Below are 25,329 nucleotides of genomic sequence, written 5' to 3'. Positions count from 1 at the left end.
AATTTGCTCAATCAAGATGACTGTGCCATAACGAACTTAGCATATAAATATGAAAAATGAATTATACTGAATAGCAATGTTAATGACAACAGATCAGTATTGTACTTTTTTAATAATTTTTGTTGCTGATTAGTGCTGTGTTTTCAAATTTAATTATCGCGTGTGTGTTTGTGTGGTTTTTTTCTTTTTGTTTTTGTTTTCGTAGTCCACATATTACTCGATGAAAGGCTCCTCACTAACTGTATCATTATTTTTAATATTATATAAATTTAAGTTTTACGTGTTGTCAACTAAAATTTATACAGAAATTTAAACATATTTTATAATTTTAATTTTTATGACTGTTATATATATATATATAATAATTTTATATAGACAATTAATAGTATTTTTTTACATCAGTAAAATTAACAAATTATTAAATCAACTACTTAAAAGGATATTTAAATGCATAAATTTAATTGGATAATCATATAAAATTTTTAATTAAAACGAGTATGGATTTTATATTGTTAAAGGAGAATTTTGTAGGGGAATTCAACAAAATTAACAAATAGGATTTGCGCCATTGAAACAGAATATGGAAAATTCAAGCATGAACGCTATATATTAATATTGTGTTAACTTCAATTAACCAATAATTGAGCCATATTGTATAGATGCAGCAGTTATACTAGATTTGACCAAACTTTAATTTCCAGCACAAAACCCTCGTTAAATAAAATATTTTTTAAAATTTCTCTTAGGTCATAATTCATAACAGTCAAATTAATCAAACTTAATCAAGAAAAAAATGGTAGTGCGGCCAAGCAGCCCCAAGTATGACAATTCTTTTTTCGACCCGCCCCCAGAGATTCGCCCTATGGGTTTAGAAATGCTGTGTTTATATTCCTTATTCTCGCCAAAACCCACCATTTTTCTTTAATAGTTCCTAATATCTTCCCCTTACCTAGTTTTGGTATCCTTCTAGATTTCTGAAGTCAAATGGTATAACTTTTATGGTTGCCAATTGTAATTTTACTTGCAAGAAGGAAGGGAGGTCGGCAATGCAGTTTGGATTTGAGTTAAAAATTTATTCGACCTGAATATTAATTTTATTTCTAATGCGGTTTAAATTGATATATTTTTTTTAAAAAAATTCGATCTAATTCTAATATGATTTGATTGCAAGTAATTTGAATTGTATTAGATTTGCAATTTATAAACAAAAAATATATGCATAACAAGTTTTACTTTCAAATCAAAATAACGAAGAATGACATAACAAGCCTTAATTTTTTTTGGGTGAAGTATTTAATAGGTTCCCTATAAGGAGAATGATAAATAAATGTATTGATACATCTATAGTTGATTTCATGTTTTTGGAGCTTATTTTTGCACTACATAGGGAACCAATTTAGTAGTTTACCCTTTTTTTTTATCCTAAAGTTATGAGTGAGACTTGAACCCGTGACCTCTAAGTGAGTATGGGGAGATTATGCCATTTGAGTTATAGCTCTCGTTGACGACATAACAAGCCTTAATAGTATCTTGAAAAACCAACAATAACATAATAATAAAAATAAAATTATAAATTGAGTAAAATAAATAAATAAATTTTATTATAAATTTATAAAATATTCACTAGATAATCATAATACATGAATAAGATAAAAATATGTAGTAAATTGAACATATTATAAGTAAATTTTAAATATAATAATAAAATAATAATATTATATCATATAATTCACCTTAATAAAATAAATGGTGTCCAAAATTACACAGATATTCTAAACAAAAATAGGTTACACACATATCCTTATTAACATATATTTATATAAATCGAATCAAAGTAACTCGAATTATACATTTACATAAATCGAATTACATAAATTTAATTTAGCATGACACCTACTAAATCGAAATAGGATACTTTGTTTTAGTAGAGGAGAAGCGTTGTAAAATTCCGGATTTTTGAAAATTAAAATATGAGTTAGTTGAGATTTTGAAAAATATTTTATGAATAACAAGGAAAAATATTTAAAAAAGAAAACATACTTATTCTAAAGGTTTTGGTCTAAGATAGGACCAAACAGGTCAAAAACCGCAAATGGGCCCATGTTAGGCTCAAGACTTATAAGCCTTTCACTCTTCACATTTCAGCACTCAACCTCTCGTTAACACACAAACATATTCAGCACAAGAGGGAAGAGAGGAAGAGAAGAACATGTCTTAGGCTGCGTTTGTTTTCAGGGACAAGACACTGAGACAGAGACACAAAATCGTGTTTGGCAGATGAGACATTGACAGAGACATTGTGTCCAAAGATATTAAATTAGTATATTTTGTATCCATCCTAATAGGAAGGACACAAAGACACTAACAAACGATACAACTTAATTTTTAATTTTTTCTTTCATTATTCTTATTAATTTTTATTATTATATTTTTCTTCGCAAAATTTTTGAATGAAAAAAATGAGAATAAATTTAATTTTTATAATTTATTCTAATTTATCACCAAACCGAATATAAGAATATAAAATTTTGTGTCTCTGTCTTTTGTGTCTTGTCTTGTCATGTTCTTAGAAACAAATGCAGCTTTAGTGTTACTATTCATCACAACACGAAAATTCACATAACTTCCAAATCGTAGCTTTGATTGACGAGCCGTTTGCCATCACGCGTCGCTCTCCTTATCCTCTTCAATTTGATCTAACTATTGTAGGGAGTAAATCCAAAATCCCTGCTCTATTTTTGAATTTGCCACTGAATTCGCATTTTTGGTATATGTGAGTTGAATATTTGTGACTTCGGTCTTTTAGGGGTACTCTAGCATGAACTTCAAGTGTGTTCCATTGCATTTTTGAGTGGGTTAAGGTAAGAAAATTTTTTTCTCCTTTGGATTGTTCTAATTTTATAAACCTTAGGTTGAGAAAGTTGTAATTTTGTTGCGAATAGCTTAATTGTTGAGAGCTTAGGTGCTTAGTTGAGATTGGTGCGAATTTAGACGCTTGGATTGTTCGCAGAGCGCTCGACAGGAGCTTGGTTGATTGGTTATAGCTTGGGTTCATCCGAAAAGGAAGATCCAAGTTTTAGGAAACCGCCATCAGCGAGGTAGGGGCTTGTCTTAAAACCATTTATTATCGAGAATTTTTATAAATCGATATCAATATGAAACTTATATTTTTGGTGATTATGTGAGCTTTATGAATTAGTATGTTTGATTATTGTGGTGATTAATTAATTGGGTAGTAGCTTGAATTATGAAACCAATATATGTATATGTATGTGTGCATAATTTTAAGAGTTGTTATTTGTCCCACTTACTCTAGATTGAGATTTGAAACACCTGGGTAAGATGCAAGGTTATGGTTTGTCCTACTTATTTCGGGTTGAGATTTAAAACACCTGGATAAGATGGTAAAATGCAAGGGTTGTGGTTTAGTTCCACTTACTCCGGGTTGAGATTTGAAACATCTGGGTAAGATGCAAGGGTTGTGGTTTGTCCTACTTGCTCCAGGTTAATACTTGAAACACCCGCCTGGGTAAGACGTAAGGGTTGTAGTTTGTCCTTGATGTACAGAAAATTGCCGATTAAGAATTTATAATAAGAACAACATTGCAAGTTCAGTTCTTAACCGACGAAAATATGCTTATCAATTTAGAAAGAGTTGTCACAATTTAAGAATAAAATACTGGGAGTAGAATTCCCAGGTCGTCTCCCAACGAGTTGATAAAAGAGTGCTATTTTATTGGTCAAGAATTTTTCCGAGAAATTTTAGAGTTGGAGAACAGAAAAATAAATGATTATAAATTAAAGCAATGAAAATTAACAAGAGGTTTTGTGTAATTGAAATAAAGAAGCCTTGACCAGGAGAAGATTAATCGGAAGTTCTATCCTTGTTGAATTCGCCCAAGTGTAATAATAAGAGGTTGTTGTTTTTACTTAGTTAACTTTTATCGAATAAAGAAAAGTCAAGTAATTGAGCCAACTCTAATCCATAAATCCTAATCCTCTCCTATGGAAGGATTAGCGTTAGTGACTAGAGAGTTAGCCAACAACTTCCAATTGCAAATTAACACTTGAGTATTCCAACTCAAGGGTCTCCTATTAATCAACTCCAAGGTCAAGTTAAGAGCCTACTCCATTGACATGGATGCCAATGTTGCAAACATGTAAGGGGGAAAATAGAAGAGATATGGTAACTAAAATTAAATTAATAAAAGCTAATTTTGGAGTAATAAATTAAGGAAAGATGATACTCAAACCAATAATAAAATTAAATGTAAAAATAATTCTTGCATTAATAAATTTAAAAATCAAAGATATCCATATGTAAATCTGAACAGGGTAAATGGGTGATAAAAGAGTAAAGGAATAAGGAAACAAACTAGAATGATAGAAACTTCAACGGAGGTAGTAATTCTTCACAATATCCAAAGCAAAAGTATAAAACTCTAAAACTATGAATGTGAAGAACCCTAGAGGAAGTAGTGTTTTCTCTCTAAGATTCAAAACTAAAACTAAAAAACTGTGTAAATGTGAATGTGTGTTGAGTCTCTACTTGTTTTCTGGCTCTAGTCTGTGTTTCTAAGCCAAAAACTGGGTCCAAACTCAACCCAAAATCGCCCCCAGCGTTTTCTGTGATTTCTGCACGTGGCGCACGTCACGCGTACGCGTCAGTCACGCGCACGCGTCAGTCACGCGCACGCGTCAGTCACGCGCACGCGTCGCTGTGCAATCTCGCTTATCACGCGTACACGTCAGGTACGTGCACGCGTCGCTGTGAAATTCTCCAAATCACGTGCACGCGTGAGCCATGCATGCGCGTCGATCTTCGCTGGTTATCTCCTTTATTTCTTGTGCTCCTTCCATTCTTTGCAATCTTCCTCTCCATCCTCTAAGCCATTCCTGTCCTATATAGCCTGAAAACACTTAGCACATAGATCACGGCATCGAATGGTATAAAGGGGAATTAAAATACACAATTTAAAGGCTTAGGAAGCAAGTTTTCAACCAAAGAACAAAATTGGGAAGGAATTGTAAAATCATACAAATTGTATGAATAAGTGTGCAAAGACTTGGTAAAAACCACTCAACTTAGCACAAGATAAACCATAAAATAGTAGTTTATCAGTCCCACATGCTCCGGGTTAAACAGATAAGATGCAAGGGTTGCAGTTTGGTCCCATTTGCTCTGTGTTGTGGTGTTTCGTATCCGGGTTTACTACCGGATGTGTGTCGGGTTTGGCATTATAACTACAAGTGAGCTCATGGCCAGTAGGACAAGCATGCATTTTTTTGCCATTGTTTGGGTGTGATCTACTGTCTTTGGTTTGCCTATATGTATATTTCTGTTTAACTGCTAATTGTCATATTTGCTGTAATTGCTCTTGATTGTGTCTGAAATTCATTACTTGCGATTGTGACTGAATGATTCGGATTGTGGTGGTTGAGTGTTGATTGTTTTATTTGGGCCGGAGGCCGTAATTTAATTATATGTTGGGCTGGAGGTCGTGATTTGATTTTGTTTAGGCCGCATGCCGTGATTTGGTTATATGTTGGGCAGGAGGCCGTGATTTAATTATATGTTGGGTCGGAGGCTGTGATTTGATTTTGTTTGGGCCGCAGGCCGTGATTTGATTATATGTTGGGCCAGAGGCCGTGATTGAGTAAGTTATATGTCTTGGTAATTTTTGGTAAAATATGATATATATTTTGACTTGTAGCAGTGTGATTAATGATTTTGGCATTGAACGGGTAGTCACATGAATTTCAAATGGAGATTTTGGTTTGGTAAATTGATGAATAAAGGATTCATAAGACGAGCAATGATCGTCGCCGTTAAACAAATTTTGATTATTATATATATTCTTCTGTAACAATGTTTAAACTCCTTTGTTGAGACTGTATGGTTAGGTTCTCACCCCAGCAGCCTTATCTTTTTTCAAGAAACAGACGTGGAAACCGATGGAGATTTTACTGAGTTTTTTATCGTGCTTTTCTGTGATGTATCATCTTAGCTATTGTTTTCCCTCGCCATTATTATTATATTTTTGTAAAGAGGAATAGGAGTTGGGATTTGATGGCTTTTTATATACATATTTTTGTATATATATATATATATATATATATATATATATATATATATATATTTGTATTTATGTATGTACATATAAAAGAAAAAGTATTTCCGGTTTTTCAAAGAAATGTCGATGTGATTTTCAGTTAAAGGCTCCTATTTTATTATTAAATATATAGAAGTTATCGTAATATTCTCGCTATCAGAGTGACGCAGGCGAAAGCGTGACATTCTGATAATAAGGATGTTACAAGCGTGGTAAAATTGGTTCCTACTAAATCGAAATAGGCAATTTCAAATTATAAAGGACGGTTTTTTCATGGTAAATCAAATCACCCTAATTCAAATTTGTGCCAATCATTTCTTTATATAAAATGAATAAGCCTGACTTGATTTAGTGCTGGTTTTTCTATATAAGGATTCAAATTGGTTTCATACGATTTACATTCATAATCTCCCCCTACCCCCCACACTAAAGAGAATTTTGAGAGCGCAAAGTGGCAAAGTTCAAAACTGCAGTCATGGAGGATAACCCATATCGTATATACCGATTGGATGAAGTTGTCGGTAATATCAATGAGGAGGAGCGTACATGAAATTTCTTTTCTTCATATAAGAGTAGAAATGTTAGCAATCCTTAGTAACTTAGAATTATTAGATTATAAATTTTAGTTAGAGTAGTGATTTAAATTTTTATTAGAATTTTTAAACTATAAATGTTAGTTATAGTAGTGAATTAGAGTTATTTGAAATTAGAATTTTTAAATTAGAAATGTTAGTTGTAGGTATAGATTTTGTGGGGATTTGATTTCTATGTAAAGGCTAGAGTAGCATGTGTGGTGAAAATATCATGATTGGATTTTGCATATATGATATAATTAGGCTTTAACTTATTAGTATAAGATTGTCATCAGTTTTGATAAGATGTACTTAATAAATTATAAAAAGTTAAATTACACAGCTGGTCCCTATACTTTTAGTGAAATTATAAATTGGTCCCTACACTTTAAAGGTTTATAATTGGGTCTCTAAAGAGAATTAAAATTTGTGATTTAGTCCCCACTGTTCAAAAAGTGTTTGATTTAATAGAATATTCTCAGCATCTTTTCTATTTTAAACATGTGAGCTACACATGTTTGACAATAGGGACCAATTTGTAATTTTAGTGAAAGAATGAGAACCAACTGTGTAATTTAACCATTTGAATATGACCAAAAACTCCCTAAACTATCTGAACCCACCCCGCCCCTTCCCAGCTCTTTCACTATCGCTTTCTCACTTTCCAAATGGCACCGCAACCCCAGCATTCTCCGTCTCTAACCTCGGCTCACCATCACTGTGCCTCTCACCTCCGTTACCACGCTGGATCCACTGAGAAATTGAGTTGTTATTTTTATATTGATTTGTTGCTATTTTTTCTTAGACATTGAATTGTTCGCTTTGAGCATGTTTGGTATTGGAATTGTTCTCTTCCATTTATCGGTGTTTAGTATTGGTATTGGAAGAGAAGAAAAAGTCACTGGCTGAAAGAGATGACATGGAGGAAAGAGGCAAGACCCGACTCGTGAGCACAAATGCGGTGGATCCAGCGTGTAATGGTGAACTGAGGTGAGAGACAGAGAGCGATGGGGTTGGGGTGTCATTTTGGAAAGTGAGAAAGTGAGAGTGAGAGAGATGGGGAGGGGCGGGGTAGGTTTAGATAGCCTAGGAAGTTTTTGGTCATTTTCAAATGGTTAAATTACACGGTTGGTCCCCATACTTTTGCTAAAATTACAAATTGGTCCCTATTGTCAAACATGTGTAGCTCACATGTTTAAAATAGAGAATATTCTGAGAATATTCTGTTAAATCAAACACTTTTTGAATGGCGGAGACTAAATTGCAAATTTTAACTCACTTTAGGGACCCAATTATAAACTTTTAAAGTGTAGGGATTAATTTGCAATTTCACTGAAAGTGTAGAGACTAACTGTGTGATTTAACCATTATAAAATTACAAATTTGGTTAATATTTATTTTTTTCAATGGGACATGAATAATATTAAATTTTTTAAATATAATTATATGTTGATTATGTAAATTTTATTATGAATTCTTAATAAACTTTTTTATTATTATGTAGTCGACCCGATGTATTACCAGCATTAGAAGGTAGCATGGTCTGTTCTGGATGACCGGATTATACCATATCTGTACACTATTGAATTATACCATCTTGCAAGGCTCAATGACCATTGGTTCTCTGGTTATAGGAGATATTCAGTGAGCTCCCTTTAGATGCAGATGAGGAGATTATGAATAGATTTGCAAGGGTGTACATTATGATGTTGCTATCGACTCAGTTGTTTGGTGATAAGTTTGGGACATGTTTTCACATCTGGTGGCTGCCTTACCTAGCTAGGCTAAATGACTTGGGTAGATACAGTTGGGAGTCTCCTGTTCTTGCATGGTTATATTGATGCATGTGTCATGCTGCCAACAAGAATATCGTTAAGTTGGCTTGTCCATTACAGCTACTTCAGTCATGGATATTTTGGCATTTTCCTACTTTCATGCCTGTTGATTTTGACCCATTTTATTGGCCGTTGGCATCGAAGTATATATGTTTCGTAAGTATGTTATGTCAATTACTAGTCATTCTATATTTTTCCATTATTGATCTAATGTAGCAGATTGCAGGTGGGCAGGATATTAACTATCTTCGAGCGAGAAAAACTCTAGAATGATGCAATGGAGATTGAGGTTAGATTTATTGTAGCCCGTGAATGTGAGTATCACTGTAGCTTCATTAACTGCGTGTTTTATTCACAGAGTGAATTTCTTTGATGTGGTTTTATTCAATACTAACTAGTGGCTTGTAATAATGCCTGAAACCTCGATGCATGGTGGGAATGTCCTGAAAAGTTAGTGGAAATAAGCTTATGACTCGTCAACTTGGTCTCTAACTCGCACAAGACTCGTCTTCAGCACTACATACTAGGCATTGTTGTCTGCACACCTACAACTCATATTGGCAACTAATTATATGAATCTTCCCAATCTCCTTAAATCTATGCAACTGCCTTCTGCTTAGCTAACAAAACCATCCTGTAACTCGGTTTGAAACCATAACTTGCATTTGTTGCATTTTGCAGTACCTTAATCGACACAGCCACATTAGCTTTGACCATAGAAAAGATGAATGCACATATGACTAATCAAGTTTCCTGTGATTACTAGAAATATCTGTGACTAGATATGTATGAGGTCTAATATACTTTCTAACCTCCTAAATAACCCTTTGCTGGCGAAGAGTGATATGAATAAACTAACTGTAACCTTTTCCAAATTCCTTACGTTTTCCATGGAACTTGATGTGATCTGACTCCAACACTCTACACTCAACCCCATGACGGATGCTATAAGTCTTGACACTTAACACGACTTTGTTTTTATTCTGAAATTGTTGACCAACTTGGAACTCAGTTGTAGTTGATGTATCCTGTGAATCTCTGCCCCCAAATTTGGATTCTACGTCTGGAAAATCTTGCTGTGTCATGGCCTCCAGATTTGAAGTTAAAAAGTGCGGCAGATATTGTTAAGTTTTAGAATTCCATGGTCCACCTAACCAACTATAATTCTCCTCCCTAAATTAGCATTGCTGTCATTAGATATCATGGCAGGCTCCACATCATCATCATCCCGCAGTACATCTTTCATGCAATCTAGTTCTCCACCCCTCGTTGAAGTCAATATCATCTCAGGAGAGTAGCCATCACAACCGCAAGCTCACCAAAAGAACGATTATAACCAACTTCTCTATCTTTAACGCAGTTTACATCAATTGAAAAAGACATAGATGCCACCAACATTGCATTAGGTGTAACTATAGGCACAAATGTAGAGGCAACAACAGGCATTGAATTAGAGTCTCCTGGTGTTGCTACAGATTGAGGATTCCAATTTGATCCTCCTGAACTAGCGACCACATCTCCAAGCTTGGCAACAATTTTGGGTTCTCACCTTGGAAAATTGACAATGACGGTAAAACAAAGCTTGCAAATCTTTATCACTCTATTACAAAAGAGTCATACTTCACATCATCTCGCACAACAAAAATCAAAATTCTAATAAGATTTGTGTAAATAAAATTGAATTTATCATTTGTTATATGTAAATAAAATTTAAACCAAATCTATCCAATTAAGTTTGGCTTACTTCTAATAAGATTGGTTACCTATATAATTATTTATATATCTTTATCTAACTACTTAAATTTTTAGAATTAGTAATTTTATAAGAAGAATGCCAATTTTTATCTTTAAACAATTAATATCTAAAATTTAATTGAAAATAAAAGATTAATATAAAGAGTAATAAGTTTAGCTCTATTAGGGCTTCTAGTGCTTAGTTAAAGTTTTACTCAAATGGAGCTTTCCTACTGTCAAGGCTTATAGAAGTCACTGTGAATTTGTACCTCTTATGTTATCATGATCATCTGGTTGACCAGGTCTCTTGCATAATTTTGCATCGCAAAAATAGGGAGGAATGATGATTGATCTAGGGAGTCTAGTGAGAAGGAAACGAAGGGGGTTATCGTCTTACAAGTATAAGACATATATAAAGGCGTGAATGTGTGCACTAATAGCCTTTACGGAAGACTCTTTGCTTCTAAAAATTTCTCGATTGAAACCATGAAGAATGCTTTAAACGCAATTTGGGGCAAACCAAAGGCATTCAGGGTCAGTGACAAGGGTGATAACAAATTTCAATTTTTTTCTTAAGTGAAGTAGATGTTATGTGTATTGAATATGGTGCACCATGTCCTTTCAAAGATTACGTTCTTCATGTCAAACATTAGAATGAAGAATGTAGCCTTAGTATGGAGATCATGACTAGTTTTCTAGTTTGGGTGTAATTTTGGAACTTGCCAGATTTATATAAAATGCTAGAAGTTGCTAGAAAATAGTGAGAATGGATTGGTCCAGTGCTAGAAGTTGGGTTTTCTCTGATATGAGATAGAGAAACAAGGATCATTAAATCTAGAATTAGAATTAAGGCAAGGAAGAGAATCAAAGATAGTTTAACAATTGCTGGTCCAAATAGGAAGGAGGTGGTGATTGGCATTCGATATGAGAGGCTTAGGATATGCTGTACTTCTTGTGCTAGAATGGAGCACAGGGGAAAACATTGTCATGATTTGATGAAAGACATGGAGATTGATAAAGTAAAATAGGACAAAATAGGAGAATGGTTGAAAGCCAACCAAGTTAGTGTACGTATACCGATGGAAGGAGAAAGTAGCCGCAACCAACCAAATCATACTTAAAAACATCAAAACACAGAGGAAAAAGAAGCATGTTCTAAGTTGCCTTTTAGAGGAATTTGCTAGAATGAACATGAAGGAAAAATCAAAGGGATCAAAATCAAAGGTATAAGGAGCTAACAAGAAGATGCCCTCCTGATATGTTCAACGAATGGGTGCAACTGCACATTTTCTATGAAGGCCTTTCTAGAGAAGCAAAGAAGGCCCTGAACCACTCTTTAGGAGGATCTTTCAATACCAAAAAGACCATAGAAGAGGCCATAGATATAATTGAAATAGTGGCTAATAATGAGTATTTCTATGCCTCAGATCGGAGCACCAATAGAGGAGTGATGGAGTTAAGCTATATGGATGCATTGCTAGCTCAGAACAAACTGATTACCAATCAATTGGCAGAACTCACCAAGCAGATGGAGAGAACTCAGGTTGCAGCAGTGAACAATCAACCACCAGCTCAAGAAGGGGTGAACACAGAGGAAGGATGTGATTGGGAACAAGCCAATTATGTTGGAAACTCATCAAAACAATCCTATGATCCCCACTCCAAAACCTACAATCCTGGTTGGAAGAATCACCTAAACTTTGGGTGGGGAGGCTAGCAAAGCCAAACCCATGACCATAGGCCACAAAACTCCAACCATTACAACAATTCCAATTATCAACACTCCAACCAAAGACCATATCAAGCCCCACATAACACTTCCTTCCAGCCTCCCTATCAAACATAGAATGGCCATCCTCAACCTCCAATTTCCAACCCAGTGTTACATCCTCCTCCTGAGGACAAGCTATCAAGAATAGAGAACCTACTGAGAAAGCTTTTGGAGGAGTCTAAGGATAACAATGCTTTCAAGGAGGAAGTAAGATCCAATTTGCAAAACCAAGGGGCTGCCATCAAGAAGCTGGAATCCCAAGTGGAATATCTCTCTCAGCAAATTTCTAAACTCACAGATAGCTTCTCAAGTGACACTGAGAAGAATCCAAGAGGAGAAACAAAGAACCAGAAATGGGAACAATGTAAGGCAATCAGTCTAAGGAGTGAAAAGACCTTGGAAGAAGCAGTTATAAAGCCAATAGAGCACAACCAAAGGTCCTCAAAGGAGAATTTAGAAGAGCCAAAACAAGGAAATAACCTTGCACAGAGGGAGGAGCTAATAGAGAAGGAAGTCTTGAAACGTTACGTGCCACAAGCACCATATCCTTAAAGGCTCAATGGTGGTGATAAAGAGAAGAAGTATTCTAGGTTTATAGACATATTCAAATCTCTCCATATCAACATTCCCTTCATTGTATCCCTCCAACAAATGCCTTCATATATCAAATTTATGAAATAGTTGCTGACCAGGAAGAATCCTTTAAAGGGTGGACAGACAGCAGTGATAACTAAAGAATGCAGTGCCCTTATCTAGAAGGACTTACCTACAAAGAAGAAGGACCCAGGGAGTTTTCATATCCCTTGTGCTATAGGGGATACAATGATTGACAGAGGATTTTGTGATCTTGGAGCAAGTATAAACTTGATGCCCCTGTCTCTCATGAGGAAATTGCAAATTAATGAGTTGAAACCAACGAAAATAGTCCTTCAGCTGGCTGACAAGATCTACAAACAAGCACTAGGAGTATTGGAAAATGTGCTGGTAAAGGTGGGAAGGTACTTCCTCCCTACAAACTTTGTTATTCTTGAGATGGAAGAAAGTTATCTTCATCCAATCATTCTAGGAGACCATTCTTAGCAATAGCCAAAGCACTCATAGATGTTGAGAAAAGGGAGCTGATGTTGAGAATACATGATGAATAACTAACCTTTCACGTCATCAAACCCTCACATGATTCAGAACAAGAGAATAGAGGCCTAAAGGATGATCATGAGGAAGCAATTTTAGAAGAAGCAATCAATGAACCACAAGCAGAGCCTCTGAAGGCACCTTTGGTGGAAAAACAGGAAATACAAGTGGTGCAATAAACTAGAGGACTCAAGGAGGAACTAGAGCAACAATCTTCATAAGAAACAATCAACAAAGGTCCTTCTGAATTCAAACTCAATGAAGCACCACTTGAAGGAGAAAAGAGGCTTGAGAAGAAGGCACTTAGGGGTTGGAGGAACAAAAAAAATCCCTATAGAGGACTTCTCTCTAGGGGACAAAGTGGTATCGATCCACCAACCACTAATACCACCTTACTTTCCTGTGATACCATCTCAATTACCTCAAGTGTACACAATCAACAAAGTCCTCTTGTTGGAGCATGTAGAGATCCTCAAGGAAGGAAGTGGAGACAGATTCACTATGAGAGGGGAGGATCCGAGGCACTATGACTATCATCCTCCCTGACAAGATAACAACCGTCAAGCTAGTGGCGTTAAAGAAGAACTTGTTGGGAGGTAACCCAACCAGAGGTAAACCCTTTTTGTGATTCTTTTCTTTGTTTAATAAAAGGTCAAGTTAACCTTCTGTGCATTGCAAGGAATTAAGTTTGGTGTTTCACACGAAAGGTGATTATCCCATGAGTCACTAATTCAAGAATGAATGTGTGATACTAAGTTTGGTGTTCCACCATGAATTTTACATGAACACACTGCAATCCTTCAATTAGCATAAGAAATCACTAATCCCAAATAATCACAGAAGCCATTTGACTTTTGAAGTTCGTTTAAGTTGGTTTCTCAAAAAGACTAAAGGCACATGATGGCACATTGCATGCAACTCATTGCATAAAGAAGTAGGCAAGGAACTAAGTTTGGTGTTCACACACCAAAGTAAGTTCAAAAGCTTACAAACATACATGAATTCTAACCACTCAAGTGCTTGGGAAGCAAGCAACTTTCAATACATTTGCAGGAAGACAGTTAAGCTTTTGGAAGGAATATACATCATCTAAGGAGATAAAGAAGGATACAAAAGCTAAAGGTGGTGATGACAAAGAGGAAACAAGAAGGCATCAAAATGTTGTATTGTTCCTTGACTGTTTCTAGATTAAAGTTGTCAATTAAAAGTGCACTTGTACCACTGTGGATCAATGTCCCTTCAGTATTTAAGTCATTTACATTATCTTATTTTCTTTAGGTTTGCTTTGGCTTACTAGCTTAAGTGCCTAGATCATTTCACCTTACTTAAATTGTATGTCTTGTTTCCTAAGCTTCAATAAAAGAAAATGTAAGAAAATGTTGTGAAAAAGAAGAGTGAAGTCCAAGTTTGCAGAATAAAGTCCTAGTTATGTGGTGGTAAATGTTTAACTAACTAGTGGTTCACCAATAAGGTTGAAAGTTAGAATTTCTTGAAATATGAGCTTAATGTGCATTCTATGAGACTTAAATGAATAAAAAGATCCTGGGAAGAAAAAGGGATTGAAAAAGAAAGAAAAGAGCAAGCAATAAAGCTAGGCACAATAATTTGAATCCTCAGATATGTGTCTGTGGTATTTTTGTGCAAGGATATGCTTGGATGATTAGGTTCTGAGGAGTGCTTCATCACTTGATAACTTGGGTTAACTAACCCGGGATTATCAACCGAAAGTTCACTCTCAAAAGCAACCTTGTCACAAAATATTTAATAACCCAAAGAGGTGATGGGCACCAAGGTCTTAGGGAAGAATAACAAGCCATGTGCCTGTGGTGTGTATGTGTTGAGGAGAGGCTTGAGTAAGTAAGTCTTCAGGGGTGTTTCAACACCTAGCACCTTGAACTAACTAGTTTGGGAGTGTTGGCTGAAAGCTTATCATAAAGAGTTGCCTTAACATAGAGCACTTAGCTAAACAAAGTAATAAGCCTCTAGTAAAGGGAAAAAGAAAATAAAAACAAAGCTAAGCTAAGGATAAAAAATAAGAGTCTCATATAAAGGCAATGGAGTGAGTATCTAAGAGTATATTCTAGCCTAGAAACCAACAAGAATATGAACCTAAGTTGCCATGCATGAAACTCCATGAAACTAGGATTTGAAATCTTTCAAATAAGGGATCATATCTCTTTGTGTTTTCATTCATTCTTCTTATGTTTTATCACTTGCTTGGGGACAAGCAAGAATTAAGTTTGGTGTTGTGATGCCAGGGCATCTTGGCTAATTTTACAAGTCATTTTTAGTATGTTTTAGGTTAGTTTCATGCATTTTCTTAGGTAATAAGCAAGCATTTGGATGAGTTATGCATACATGTCTTGATTCAATCAAACATTGAGAATTATAAACACTTTCATGAGATTTATGCAATTAACTAATTGATGCAATGAATGATGCATTATCTTGTGATTAGAGTAAGGCTTTGATGCAATGATTGATTGATTTCAGGCAAGGAAGAAGCAGAAACAAGGTGACGTTAGAGGCCAATTCAGGCACTCTAACGCTAGCACCAATGGGGCGATGGATGGTTCAGCCATTAGTGGCAACGTTAGTGCCACTAACGGCTGCACTAACGTGGGTGAAGCAAGGAAGAAGACCGTTAGTGGCAACGTTGGTGCCACTAACGTTGTCGATGGTATGATTAAGGGCAAATTGGTGCCGTTAGTGGCAATGTCAGTGCCACTAACGGCAGTACCAACAGTAGTTGAGGCAAGGTGTGATGTTATTAGCCACGTTAGTGCCACTAATGCCAGGAGTAACGTGGATTCAGGAGCTTTGTAATATTAGTGACCACGTTGGTGTCACTAACGTCTTCGAGCCATGCAATTACATAGGTCATTACTCACATTAACGCCCCCACTAATGGCCTAAATAACGTGATCATTGCCTCAACAAAACTCTTCCAGAAAGCTGAGCAAAGCCCAATGAGTTTGTTAACTGCTTCCACTAAGGCCAAGGGCCCACATCCAGATACTTGAAGACTCAACTGAGGATCAGAGAAGTAGTATATATAGGAGTAGTTTTGAACTAGAAAGAGGATTGGAAATCTGGAGATCCAGAATTGTAAAACACTTGTTTACTCTTCTCTGTAATTAGTTTACTTTCAATGCACTTTTCTTTTCCTTTTGATCTTCCAAAGCTATGATCAACTAAACCCCACTCCATTGGGGGAGGGAGATCTGTTGTAATTCAATGGATCAATAATAGTTCTTATTATTCTTCTTCTATTCATTCTCTTTGATTTGCTTGAAAGCTTTCGATCTTCATCTAATTGAGCAATTGTCTCGGAAGAGAAATTGTTCATACTTGGATTCCCTCGGAACCTTAGAAGAGGAATCATGGATTCATGCTACAAATTCTTTCTCATGTTGGACTAGATTGGGGGTTGGACGGATATAATGACATATAATCCTCCCAATTCTTTGATCTAGAAAAACATGTGCTATAATTAGTGATCGTATTTCATCTCTTCCCATGAGCATTTAGATCAAGAGATTGGGCAATTTTTCAAGCTTAGAGAGATTGAATTACCAAGGAATTGGGATTCAATCACCTAAGATTTCCAAGAGATCAATGAGTTGCATGGATTGAGGAAGAGATGAGAATGAACTTGATCCGCAGAATGCAACATCTCCTGATCCCAATGAGCTTCCCCATTCTTATCTTCCCATTCTCTATATTCTGTTTACTTTGATGTTCATCACCCCATTCCCATTTAGTTTATTGCTATTTAATTTCATGCAATTTACTTCAGCAATTTACATTCAGCTATTTACCTTTCCATCATTTATATTTCTTGTCATTTATGTTTCCCGCCATTTAAATTTCTGCAATTCTTAATTCAACTCTGTTTAGTTCAACTAGACCATCCTTCTGATTAAAGTTGCCCAACCAATCAATCCCTGTGGGGTTCGATCTCACTCTATTGTGAGTTTTTACTTGACGACAAATTCGGTATACTTGCCGAAGGGAATTTGTAGAGATACAAAATCCACGTATCAGTCTTTTCCATTTAGAATCAAGCTAGATTTAGGCTTGGAACCTCTCAGAAATTGCCAGCCACGTTTTTCATTAACGAGGTCACGTGTTGGGCGTCACGCGTGCGCGTCGGACATGCGTGCGCGTCAGATGAGTTCCTCGAGCCACGCGTACGTGTCAGGCATGCATGCGCGTCGGTCACTGCTGCACCCGACCACGCGTACACATCAGTCGTGCATGCGCGTCGGTGCCAACTTCTCCAAAGCTCTACTCCTTGTGTTCCTTCCTCTTTTGCATGCTTCCTTTCCATCTTCTAAGCCATTCCTGCTCTATAGATTCTGAATCCACTTAACAAACACGTCACGATATCGAATGGTAATAGGAGAGGGTTAAAATTTAACATTTTTAAGGTTAAAAAAGCATGTTTTAAATCATGAAGCATAATTAGGAAGGAATCACAAAAACATGCAATTTATATGAATAAGTGTGAAAAATATTGATAAAACCCACCAAATTCTACACAAGATAAATCCTAAAATTGGGGTTTATCATGGCGTAGCAAGAGAAGGTTTAAATTCCAAAAATGCTGGTGTTGTGAAAGAGAAGTTAGACAGATTGTGATAGAGGTCTAAAGTGCTGAAGTACAAGGGCCAGCAATATACTCCTTGGCTGTAAAGCTAAAGTAATATAGACATAGGCTGGTTCAGTAGCAAATTAATCAAAAAACTAACTCTAGATGAGAAACTGAAGATCCTTAGTCAGAAATAGAAGATCTTCGGGCTGATAGAGTTAACGAGGGAGATGAGCTGAATGACTTAGAGAAGAAGTTAGAACTGGTTTTTATTAAAGAAGATAGTACTGGAGGGAGAAAGCTCGTGTTAAATGGCTAAAAGATGGTAATCTGAATACAAGGTTCATTCATTAGAAATTCCAAGCAAGAATAAGGAAGAATAGAATTTGGAGGTTGATTGGAAGAAATGATGAAGTTGCTTCTAAAGAAATACCAAGAGTGACAGAGGAGTATTTTTGAGATATTTTCACTTTCAATATCAATGCTGACCCAAGTTATTTTCTTAATGGTTTGGAGCTTAAAGTTACAACTTCTATGAACCAGAGGCTCCAAAGATTAGTTTCTATGGAAGAGGTCAGGCAGGCTACCGCTACAAGAAAAGCGCTGATTACTATCGGATTTATCGGTGAAAAATGAACGAATCCGTCAGTACTATGTTTACCAGAGGATTTTTTGTCGAATTAAACCCGATGGTGAAACTTCGCCGATAAATGTTTACCATAAGATTTTGAATGTTCGCTAGAAACTTGCGGCGAATTTAGCATCGGAATGTCATGGTTTATGGGCAAGAAATTTGAGCAATGTTACCGGTAGAAAAAATTCTACGGTAATGTTGGCGCCATAAAATGAGCCTTCGCGCCACTTTGTCTGACAGAAAAAGTTTTTTTTTTTTTAAATATAAATGATCGCTACGGTTGGATTTTCCATCGGTAGCGTGAATATTTTTTTTCCAATATATGATGTACCTTGATAGTTAACAATTGATAGTCAAATCTCAAATAACATGGAATAAATTAGTATTTTATCTGAAAATAGTGATTATTATAGGATGTAAAATATCAAATGTACATAATGCAAATATGAAACGAATGTTTGATAACAAAAATTAAAAGATAGAACTATGTTTACATTAATCATATTCATATTATCATCTTCTTCTTCTGGTTCATTTTCTTCCTCTGATTCATCATCCTCCTCTTCCGAGGTAATTTTCTGATCATCAAACTCGTCTTCTTCTTCTTCTTCTTCTTTGTTTCCATTAACCCCGTCTTTTTCTTAAAGATCGTCATCATCCAATGGTAGTGTGTCATCATCTACCTTAAGATCAATGATGTCATTATCCATAACAGCTGACCTAAGGGTGATGAAAATACCAGTATCAGCCAAACGTTTGAACACCTACCTAAGTTAGAGGCGTAACCACCGGAAAACCTCAGTCCTCTAATCCACCTACAAATATTTTGCTTTTGGTCCTTTGTTAGAGTGAACACTGCCTTTGGTTTAGCCCACCGGCTATTATCAAGCTTCGTTAAGTTCAGATCTGACCATCTACAAATGTCTATCAAGTCTAACCTTGCCTTATTATTATCCTTTGTCCTCTTACCGTCTATTACCGTGTGCATGATATTATCAAAAACATTCTTTTCAATGTGCATCACATCAAGACAATGTCAAACCAAATTGTCTGTCCAATAAGACAAGTCCCAAAACATACTCTGCTTGGTCCAATTATGCTCCTTACCATATCCTGGAGGTCTCACACCTGCCCCGTTATCGATGATCCTTGGGTTTCTAATGACATGATACCAAACTTACAAACCACTCAATCTCATGGGTAGGTGCCTCTTCTTGTTCACTTCTATTCTTCCTAAACGAGTCTTTGTTGCACCAAAAAGGATGATCAATATCGAGAAACCTTCAACGACAATCGAACTACGAATTCTTACCCCCCATTCGTCAGCCAAAATGCCTTTGTATCCTCCATACAAATGGGACACGAGATTCTGTCCTAGGTGGACGAACTTGATAACATCCCATATGCAGGAAAGTTGTTAATGGTCTATATCAATGTGGCATGCAATTGGAAATTCATCTTGGTTGAAATATCATATGTTTCTACACCTTTAACCCATAACTCCATCAACTCATCCACCAAGGTTTGCAAAAAGACATCAATTTTGGCCTTTGGATTGTTTGGACCAGGTATGATACAAGTTAGGAACATGTATGGGTCCTTCATGCACATTTCGGGAGGTAGGTTATAAGGAGTCACCACTACAGGCCAACAAGAGTATGTGTTACCAAAATTAGAATTTGGTGCAAATCCATCAGAGCACAAAGCTAATCTAACATTTTTGAGCTCGCTCGCAAATGTAGGATGGACCCTATCAGAGCGCTTCCAAGTATCTCCATGTGATGGGTGCATCATAAAACCATCTCTCTTGTTATTACTATGCCAGGTCATGTGAGGCATTGCACTCATTGATGCATACAACCGTTTTAGCCTAGGGATTCAGGGCAAGTAGTGCATCTGTTTGTTTGGAATTTTCTTTAACTTCCATTTATCAATTCGTTCTCTCTCGACTTGAAATCTCTGTGCATCACAAAATCTACAAGCAGTTAGATCTATGTTCCCCTTGTAATACAGCATAAAACCATTCAAACAACAATCGATTTTCAACGAATTTAGACCTAATTTTAAAACTAACTTCTTTGCTTCGTTGTGGCTCCGGGGGATGCCATTAGTCCCGACAGGTACTAAGTCATTGCAAAGGGCGGTCCACTTATTAAAATACTCTTGGGTGTGATTTGACTCAGAATTAATACTCATCATTCTAATACATGCAGACTATTTCGAATGAACAGACCCCTCGTACAAGGGTTTTATGGGAGATTCTAATAGATGATAAAATCTCTTTACCTCTGGGTTAGGCTTCTATTCAGCATCTTTTGTATTAGTAACACCTATTGCATGAAACACCATATCGTTGTATCTCTCTTGGTTACCCTCCCAATTTATTTCTTCCATATTTAGTTCTGTAACCACTCGGACTGTCGTTGATCGAGCCCCAACCATATTGAAAATCGAGACAGACTTGTTCTTCCTGTTCATCCACTTCTTTATGTTCCGTCGACATCTAATACCCATCCTTCCATTATGGTAGAGGTGAAGTGTTATAACCGAAGTTCCTAACCACTTAGTCAGCCAACACTTATAGCACGAACACCTAGATATCCCATGAGACTTAAATGGTTCCATGTTGAAGAAATACGTAACAAACGTGTCAACCCCCTCAAAGAATTCAGATTTAAACCCCCCAAGCCATTGTTATCCCTATCATACATCTACAAACAATGATGAAATCATCTTGCAATAAAACAGCATAAAAGTCATCAAACAACACAACTTATTAAAATTTTTAGAGAAGTTGGCAGGATGTCTCCTACTATTAGAATCTCCAACCAAATTCGATTATCGTTTTCTCACAAACAAAACATGTTTTTAACTATAAAAATGAAATTTTGGCAGAACTTTCCCTTAATTTAGAGACATTCACCAAATAAATTTAACAGTATTCACAGAGAAACAGCTGTAGGCATAAATTAAAAGAAACAAGAATTCAATAACACATCAAATTCTAACCATTCTAGTGCGCAACCCCTTATAACTCCATAATTTTCCAGCAAACAAGGGTTTTGAGAAGGCACCTTTATGCGACCTTCTCCCACTTTCGTCCATAAATGCTATCCTAGGAAAAGTAAGTCTGGTATAAAACTTAAACAATTGATTATATTTAGAGATGAAAAATCTACTTGGAATACGGATGCACAGAATATGGAAAAAGCAAACTCCAATTGATCTCGAAGAAATAGCAATGTCCTAATAAAAAATAAAACTTATTAAATTTACAAGGTGAAACTAATTCAACAAACCAAACAAATTCTTCCAACAGCTCGAGCATTCTTAATCTCACCCAGCTTAACCTACCTTAATTTAATTTTCATTTATATTAAATTAACATAAGAAATCCTAATCACAAATTTCATTACACTAATTTAGCCAATAATCTGATAATAAAATATCTAACAAAATCCTAAACTCACAAAAAAATGGAAAATCTAAAAAAACTAAACCAAACCATAATCCCAAACTCCATTACATTAATTTAGTCAATAATATGATAAAATACCTAACAAAATCATAAACTCAAAAAAAATTAGAAAAAAATAAAAAACTATACCAAATCCTAATCACAAACTTTATTACACTAATTTAATGAATAATTTCATAAACTACTTAATAAAATCCTAAACTCACATAAAAATCTTAAAAAAATAAAAAATATGCTAAAATTATCTCTTATGGTGGCTGCAGGATGGTCAAGAAGTGGTGGTGATTGGAGGCGGCAGTGACGGCGACAACGTCACCAACACCGATGGCAGTGACAACAAACATGAACAGCAGCGACGTTTCCGATGGCTCCAGCAGTGATCGACACTCCAGCGCAACATCTAGCGGCGGCAACAGCAATGGCTTTAGCTGGTGGTGGCAACGATGGAAGCTTCAGAGTAGAAGAGAGAAGACGAGAGGAGAGAGAAAAAGGAGAAAGAGAAGAAAGAGAGTGAGTTTGTAGAAGTGAGGTGGAGGGGGTTCACATTTGAATTGTATCCCAATTTTACCGTTGTATTTACTGGCAAAAACTTCAGATAGTAAACTGGGTAAATGTAGTGTTTTACTAAAATGATATACCGTCGGTCAAATCCGGCGGAAGATCCGTGGGTAAAGTTGGCGCCAATGAAATAAGATTTTGCGCTAGTTATTACCGTTGGATTTAGTTGCGGAATATAAAACCCGATGGTAGCTAATTCGGGGAACTAAATCTAGCTTGTTTCCAACTCAAAAGTCACCGCTAAATCCGATTGTAATAGCCATCGCTAAATCCGGCAATAAATTCGATGGTATTCTGCGTGTTTCTTATAGTGTACCTTCAGTGTTTATCCTCAAAGTGCACCAGGTGATGATGGGTTCAATGTGAAATTCTTTCATTTCTTTTGGGATACTATAGGGGCTGATGTGTATAAAGCTGTCATGATTTTCTTTTATAATGGCTGCAAACTGGGAAGTTTTAACCACACTCATATTTGTATGAACTCTAAAGTCCCTAATGCCAGTACTATGACTTAGCTGAGACTTATTAGCTTATCCTCTGTTATATACAAAATTATCTCCAAGGTTATGGTGCTTAGATTTCAGAGCATAATAAATAAGATTATAAGTCCTAATCAGAGTGTCTTTTTAAAGGAGATGGTTATTTCAGACAACATTGTTATTCCACATGAATACATGCATTACTTGAAAAATAAAAGGAGTGGTTTGGATTCTGAGATGGCTATTAAACTAGATATGACTAAAGCTGATGCAGATTTTTATAAAACCATAATTCGGTAAGTGTACTGAATCATATCAAGTAATACAATGTTGAGTGGGTTATCGTTCACACAAGGATTAACGAACTGAGCACACAAGAGTTAATCGATTATTCTAACTAGACAATTGCTAATTCGGGTTTTAGCAATATCAAATAGCAAAAACAGAAGATTAAATGAAGGCGACTTATAAAATATTGAGAAAATAGTATGAATGGAATGCTAAGATTTCGGAGCTATTTAAAACTTCAAGAAAAATGCTTTTCACTATCTACCTTGATCATGCAAAGATGTATCGTATGACGAACCTAATTAACCAATCCCTAATCCCTTGGTAATCCGATTTCTCTTAACTTAACAAATTGTCAATTTCTTGATCAATCAATTATGATAAGAGATAAAGCATACGTACTGGTTCATATGCCACACAATTCTTAATATTTAAACCTAATTGATTTAATGTCACTTATCAAGCCAAGTTCAAAACTTTCAGAATTGAGAGAAGAGGTTTTCAAGCTTAATTCTATCAAATAATCTTTCCAAGATGCAAATAGAATTCAATTCAGATTTAAGCTATTTTCCAATAAACTCAAACCATTGTGATGAAGAACAAAAACCATATTCTTAAGAAAATATCAATGCATAAATCAAGAATAGAAAGGTAATAACATTAATTCATGGTAATAAATAAAGCTCTTAACCTTAACAAAGGAGATTAGTTACTTATGATCAAAGAAAAACCAAAATTCTCAATTGTAAAAACGGTCAGGAGAAGAAGCTCACGGGTGTGGCTCGTTTCCTTTTTATACTAACCCTAAAAACTAATTCAGAATTCAAACTAATTCAAAAAGAAACTAAATCAAATCAAATTTCATTCATGAATTCTTCTCCGAGAGTTTTTTCCTCAAGATAAGCTCCCTTAATCTTCTCCACAATTGGCAATTAATGTTTGATTTTATGGGCTTACGCTAAGCCTTGAGTTACCCACTTAAGTACTTGAAGAATAGAGGATTTGGTGAGTGAATTGAAGGCTTACTGAAGGGCTTTTTTTGTGTGTTATATGCAAGATACTATGCATATAACGCATGGGCTTCAATTGGCAATGTTTGGCCTCTATGATGTTCTCCACGTTATTGTAAGAGCAAGACCGATGGCTTAGAATTTTCTTCTCTGTTAGAGGAAATAACTTCGTTGCAAGTATAGTTCCAAACCGACAAGTAATACTCAAACCAAATTTTAAATTCTAAGTTATCACAATCAATACAAAATAAATTGGGAGTTTTAAATTCCGGGTCGTCTTTCCTAGGAGTTTCAATGAAATGATCAATTATTGGCTATGGGGGATTTGGGGGTTTTTGATTATAAGAGGCAAGAAATTAAGATGGCAAGTAATTAAATGGAAAGCAAGTAAAAGCAATGAAAATGGAAATTAAATGGTGAAAAGAGCTCTTGGCGAGAATTGGGGAATTAAGGATTCCTATCCTAGTTATGAACCACAAACATGGTAATTGTGTAGAATTAATCCCAATTAGTCAATCCTAACATTGAGAATTAGTCAAAATGGTATAGTTGATCTCAATCCACAAGTCCTAGCCAACTCTATTAATGGAAGGTTTAGAGTTAGTGAAAACCAAATCAACTAACAATCCTAACACAATGTGGAATGGACATCTACCACTCAAGTTCACCTAATTACTCAATTTCTCAACCAAGAGTGTGAAAAACTAGGCAAAAATCCAACCAAGCATTTTATCAAACACTTGGATGGCATAAAAGGAAAGCATGGTAAATTGCAATAAAAATAAATTCTAAACCTTCCAAAAGCAAGAAAATAATAATAACAATTAAAGGAAGCAACAATTAACATGAAAATATAAATTGCATTAAATGGAAACCAAATTAACAAGAGTACTCATAAACATAAAAAGTAACCAAAATGAGAAATTAACAAGATAAACTAAGGAAATTTAGACAATAGAACAAAGAAAGGTAGAAGAAACTAGGTGAAAACAAGAATTAAAAAGAGAAACTACATAGAAATTAAGCTAAAAACCCTAGTTTCTAGACAGAAGGAGGAGCTTCTCTCTCTAGAAAATTACCTACATGATACTCAACTATACCTAATTTCTCCCCCCTGACATGGAATGATGCC

This window comes from Arachis hypogaea, chromosome 15 (assembly GCF_003086295.3).
Source record: "Arachis hypogaea cultivar Tifrunner chromosome 15, arahy.Tifrunner.gnm2.J5K5, whole genome shotgun sequence".
Lineage (NCBI taxonomy): Eukaryota > Viridiplantae > Streptophyta > Magnoliopsida > Fabales > Fabaceae > Arachis > Arachis hypogaea.
Note: the sequence above shows the minus strand (reverse complement) of the source record.